General features: G+C 45.1%; 1 long non-coding RNA gene across 1 annotated transcript; it reads left to right on the top strand.

Moving 5' to 3' along the window:
* The first annotated feature begins 4202 nt into the window (after nt 1-4202).
* Nucleotides 4203-4616, top strand: LOC117558843. The gene is made up of 3 exons (XR_004570882.1): nt 4203-4320; nt 4398-4468; nt 4557-4616. It is a non-coding gene; the product is annotated as an uncharacterized LOC117558843 (long non-coding RNA).
* The last annotated feature ends 1916 nt before the right edge of the window (nt 4617-6532 follow it).

Genomic DNA, 6532 nt, shown 5'->3' on the forward strand with positions numbered 1-6532 from the left:
CTCTGATGGGGGGGGAAGAGTCTTTCCAACTCATTTTGCCTGCAGTTCTCAAACCGGAGACCTTAACGCAGCTGCATCAACAGCATGGCCACCAAGGCATTGAACGGACCACAGAGCTGGTCCGACAGCGCTGCTATTGGCCGGGTATGTCCTCCGATATAAAGAGTTGGTTCCAAGAGTGTGAACGATGCCAAGTGGCCAAGGACTCAGGCCAGGTGCCCCATAGTTTTATGGGCCATTTGCTTGCTTCACGGCCCAATGAGATCTTGGCTATCGATTTCACTCTGTTGGAGCCTTCCGGAAATGGGCTTGAGAATGTATTGGTCATGACAGATGTGTTCAGCAAATTTACTGTAGCTGTTCCTACTCGGGATCAACGGGCCTCTACCGTGGCCCAAGTATTGATCTGCGAGTGGTTCTACAAGTTTGGTTTTCCGAGCCGTCTTCACTCAGACCAAGGCAGGAGCTTCGAGAGTTCCCTGATTCAACAGCTTTGCTCTTTGTACGGCATCACAAAATCCCGTACGGCCCCATACCATCCTGCGGGTAATGGGCAATTCGAACGGTTTAACCGAACTCTGCATAATCTCCTTCGCACCCTGCCAGTATCACGGAAACGGGACTGGGCCTCCTGTTTGCCTCAGGTGTTGTTTTGTTATAACACTACTCCTCATCAAGGCACTGGTGAATCGCCCTACTACCTGATGTTTGGACAGGAACCCCAGCTTCCTGTAGATTTCCTTTTGGGTCGAATCCAGGATCCAGTACCAGGTGAGGTACAGGACTGGGTGGTTGAACACCAGGCCAGACTCAGGGTTGCTTTTGAGGGTGCTCGTGAGCGGGTGCTCGTGAGCGGGTGCTCGTGAGCGGGTGCTCGTGAGCGGCTGCTAGCGGCTGCTGGCCGCCGGAAAGATCCGCACGATCAGAGAGTCCGGGGTGCACCTTTCCCAGTGGGCCAAATGGTGTACCTAAAGAACCATGGTGTTAGAGGTCGACATAAAATACAGGATCTCTGGAGCTCTGTGGTCTACCAGGTTGTACGGGCCCCCTCTGGTGAAGGAACAGTTTGTACTGTTGCCCCTGTCAACGACCCACAGAGGGTACGGAATGTACATCGGGATATGATGAAGGCGGTTCTGCAGCCTGAGAATGCCACTCCTCCATCCCGCGTGCCATCTCCACCTTGCCGTGCCCGCATTAGACCTTGACTCCTCTAGCGACAGTGACCTTTGGCTCTTGGTTCCTGATAACCACATTCCACAACTTTCAGTGGCTCCAAGGGCCTCTGGTCCCTCTGATTAAATCTTGTACCAGTCCCGACCAGTGCCGGAAGCCTCATTGCATGGAGTCTCCTCACCCTCAGTCCCTTCTACATCCACGACCAACCAGCCGAGTACTCGCCAGCAGGCTTTGCGTAGAACTGTCCGCCCTACTGCTGGCCACCATTCTAATGTCCACCATCTTCCTCGTCCTTCTGGTCCTCAGGACGATTCAGCCAGTGCACATGCAAGCCCTATGTCCAACGCCCAGTCTGTAGTTTTCAGGCCTTGGTGTTAATTCCACCCTTTTTGAAATCCATCATCGGGTCGATGATGCAAAAGCTGGGGGTGGATGTGACCAGGGGCGGATCTAGACAAATATTCATGGGGTGGCAAGAGGGTGGCAGGAGATTTTAAGGGGTGGCATCCCCTGACAGAAGTATATGCTGATTTAAATCGCAATCATATCAATCAATTAGGGGTGTAACGGTACCCGTACTGAAATTATTCGGTACGGGCCCTTCGGTTCGGTACCGAACGAATATAGCGTTAAACGTAAAAAATTTAGAACATGAACAACTTTCTGGAAGTAATCTCAGGTATATATCATAGAGCGAGCAAGTCATTTCATTGGACGAGAGGCATACTATGAGAGCTGGTCACAGGGATGCGTTCAAATGTAGTCAGTAATTTGAGGAACTGTCGAAATGGCGAACGCAGATAAAGTTGAGCTCGAAAATCCTCCAGCATCATTGAAGTCTCCGGTTTTGGAACATTTTGGTTTCGCAGTTACGTACAAGGATGACGGACAAAGACAGGTGGACCGAACCAAAGCTGTTTGTCGGCATTGTTCAACTAACATTGGTTACGCGGCTGGCAATACATCACACTCTTGAAAAGGCATCACCCGAACGTGAATATCACCGGTACCAAAAGAAAAAAGACTGAAGTGCAAACCCAACTCCCACTAGCATTTAAGCCTCCACCACTCGCAAAGAGTTCAGACCGAGCCAAAGCTATTAGAAACGCCAAATATCCTTATGTTGCCATGTTAGCAAAGCGCTACCTGGCTGTATCTGCTGCCACTGTCCCTAGCGAGAGGGTGTTCTCCACAGCAGGAGACATGGTTAGTGCCAGCAGATCTGCCATTTCAGCAAGCAATGTGGACAAGTTAATCTTTCTTTAAACAACATGAAAATACAATGACAAGCAAGTCCTAATGTCATGCTGGCTGCTTAGGTACTAGTACAGTTCAAATACAGATTATTTCAGTTCATCGAAATGCTGCACCTTAATGTTTATTTTACTATATTTTGTATTTATTTGAATACATTAGTCACAGTTTAATAATAATATTTAATGTTTTGTGATAATTTTTTCTGCTGTACCGAAAACGTAACAAACCGAACCGAACCGTGACCTAAAAACCGAGGTACGTACTGAACCGAAATGTTTGTGAACCGTTACACCCCTACAATCAATGTTAACTTGGAAAGCCACAATATTAATATTTTAACTCAATCACATAGGTGATATTATTGTGGCACATCAGTAAAGCCTTACATATAAGGTGGCAGACGTAATTTAATGAATTTTAACTCAACAATAACTGAATGAGTTTGTCTCACTCTTAGACCAGCAGGGGTACCAAATCTATGCAGACTGCTGCAATAAGTACATTAATTAACTGTCTCATTGATGTTTGTCTGAATGAATATGATACTATTAACAATCATATTATTCCTGTCAGCTGTCAATCACTGTTAATAAATAATAATAATAGATTTAATTTGTTAGCGTTTTTACAGGTGCTCAAAGACGCTTTACAGATATAGTGAAGAACTGTTATGATTCACATATTCATTTATTATTGAATAAACTATATGTTTTGGAGGAGTTAATGATGAATGTTCATCAAGATGCTTGCTCGCCCTCCTTCAAATTTGAAAACAAGTAATTATATCATTATTGATATACAGTTACAACCTTGACTTTACATCAGAAAGAACAAACATTAAAGAAGTGACTAACTGCATCAGTTAGGGTTAAAAAACGTGTATTCAGCTAAAACATCGCTGCAGTTATTATCCAGTGGAAAGTTCTTACCTACTGGCCTAGTTAAATCAAAGTGGTTACTTTCTGTTGGCTGGGCAGTGTAGTTTTACACACCGTCTTATTTTACTTTCTCAGGATTTAAAACTGTTTTTTGGGGGCAGACCCCCTCAAAGAAAAAAAATATACACGCATACAAGGTCATCATCTTAACAGTTTGTTATTCTCATCGAGTCATCCGTGAGCAGAGCATCAAGTTGGCATGTCTATTACAGCTGAATGCGGCGATTACTATTTTGTTCAGCAAAACGCCTCACAAACTTATTAAGATCAACAGCCGTAGTGCGTTTTGATTCAATGCTGAGTACAGCCAAACTTGACATTCTCTTCTCTGTCATTGTAGACCGCAACTACCTCATTCCTTCAGTGCTTGGGTCCGAATGCTTCTCGTTTTGCGCCGTCCCCCCGTTCAAGTGAATTCGCCACCAATCATATTTCCACTCTCGCGCCAGGATCGGGGGAGGGGTTACATGACGCGCATCTTGTGCTAAATTCACTTGCACTCGGACATTAGAGACTTTCTCTCATAAATGTCCGATGAGCCACAACTTTTCTTTCAAAACAAAGATGCCAACTGGGGTGGCAGCTGGGGTGGCAAGGCTATTGTTTAGGGTGGCAGTTGCCACCCCATGCCACCCCGGTAGATCCGCCCCTGGATGTGACAGGAGGTTTTCTCCCTCCGTACCGCTGCACGGCATTGTGCCATGCGCCTCCGGATTTGTCACTGCTGGGCGCGCCGGAAGTATAAATACAGGGGTGTGGCGTAGCTCGTGACTTACCTGTCAACCCCTTCGCTGGTGGCTGGAGCACTGCGTGGCCCGAATGAATTGTTTTGTCGTGGCAGCCGTTTCGCAACACTCGCATCTGGACAGCGCATCTGACTGCCGGTGCAGTGGTGGAGAAATTGCTCCGCTGAGGACTCCCCTGGGCGCAGTGTTGTTATCACCTGGTGAGTTGCCGTTGTCTGCCTCCCTTTATCATCTGACACTTGGCTCCTGGCTTATTTTATATTATTTATTGCGGCAGCGGGATTTTGCCATGGCCTGTGCGCCCCTCTCCCCTGACGGCTCGGGTGCTATGCTGTGGCTGAATGGATTGTATGTATGGGAACCTGTAAATTCAGTTATTGATATATGTGTTTAATGGGCCTCTACATAATATTATATGTACCTGTGCCCTTTTCAGGGGTGCTATTAATTGCTAGGCCCACCTTCGGACAACTGGTCCTGCTGTTTTGGCTCTTTGCAATGACTCACTACTGGAATAACTTGCAGTTGCGTTGCGAGCTCCGTGTCTGGTGACGTGCCCCCCCCCCCCCCCCTTCGGGACTCTGGAGCGGTTCGGGCTCTCAGGGAACTCGCCAACCAAGTCTCCCTGATACAACTCACTGTTTACTTCGAGAAACTTTATTTTAGTTTTGTTATTTTCTTTTGTTAATTTAGTTTATATACTAGTGTTTTTCTTATTTTATATTAACCATGGTGCACCGACTTTATTTGAATACCTTCATTCATTTGGTTTTGTTGTTTGGTTATTTATTTAGTTGTATCTAGTTTATTTGAGTGTAATACTGTGTGGAGGTTTTAACCGTCTTCCTCTTGTCAGACAGGTGCTGTGGGCCTGAGGCGGCAACCCCAGTCCCTGGTGGTGGTCTTCACAAGTACTATTATTTGGTTTGCGGTGTCACGGGTGGTTTTGAGTTGGACCCTTCCCCCCTATTTATTTATTGCCGCCTGGTAAGCCCCAGCCCTGTCTTGTAGGGCTGTGCGATTATGGCAAAAATCATAATCACGATTATTTGGGTCAATAATTGATATCACGATTATTTTGACGATTATTCATTGACCATTTATTGAACTTTAAAACAAATAATATTTTACCAATAAACAAGATCAACAAATATGTTGGAGCGCACTTCCAAAACCATACTAAACATATATTATTAATATGATAAATAAAAATAAATTAGACCAAAATAAATGAAATCAAATATGATGCAGTGCACTGTCACAACCTACTGAAAACTCCTTAACATATAGCCAACATTTTGGTAAAACATATTCAACATATTCCACTCAGTTAAACGTTGAAGGCTGGCCAACCGTCATGGTCCAGAAGTAACAGGAAATAAATGTTGAACTACAATTTAAGACCAAATAAAAATGTTTTGGCCACCATGGCAAATGCTGGTAGGGCTGCTCATGTCATCTCTTAAAGATGCTTTTCAAGAAACACCAGGCTGTTTACATGGTCTGGTTTCAGAGATGAGCGCAGGCAGGTGACAATATTGCCACTTGTACTGAATACCCTCAACCACATACCCTCAACACATGGGGTGACGCCGGCCAATGACAAAGCTTTGATGCGTTCAAGTGCATTATTCTGACACAGGAAGATTATGTTACAGGACATTAACGATAAAACAGAATATTGTTGTTCTATTTTTAGACACATCTCGCGATCGACTGGTTGGGCACCCCTTGGCTAGACCATAGGTCTGTTGTGGTCGCAAAGTAGTCAGCTGAAGCCACATCTCTCTCAACTTCCCCACGGCATTTGTCATATAGCGCAGGCAGCGCAGACCTGCTGAAATAATACCGAGACGGCATCGCGTAACGCTTGACCAACGTGTTGACAAGTTGCTTAAAGCCCTGGTTGCTAACAGTGCTAACTGGGCACATATCTTTAGCGATGTGAAATGTAATGGCAAAGTACTTGCAAATAGTGGAAATAGTTTGACCCTTCTTTTTAACGAGTTGCTGCTCTTGTTCTGACATCTTCGCTCGCGCTGAACACTCACAACACATGTCACTCCCACGTGGCCGAGTGGGCTTTTAGGGAGGGGCGAAAGCGCACCCAGCAAAATAATCGTATTTTGTCAATTATGCTGTTTTCATAATCGTCGCAAGCCATAATCGTAATCGCGATTAAAATACGATTAATTGCACAGCCCTACTGTCTTGTACCTCCTATGCCCCAGTATGAACTTTTAGCTGATTGTATTATGTGGATCTGGTGTTTTTAGAATAGTTAATTGATTGTTATAAAGTAATTGTGGTAACTGAAACTGTCTCTGGCCCGTTATGTAAAACGAACCTGTGTTCCTTGTGTGGTAAATCTTTTATAATCAATAGTTAGTTCCTAGAGGTGAAACTCCCTTA

Source organism: Gymnodraco acuticeps, unplaced genomic scaffold, assembly GCF_902827175.1.
Source record: "Gymnodraco acuticeps unplaced genomic scaffold, fGymAcu1.1, whole genome shotgun sequence".
Lineage (NCBI taxonomy): Eukaryota > Metazoa > Chordata > Actinopteri > Perciformes > Bathydraconidae > Gymnodraco > Gymnodraco acuticeps.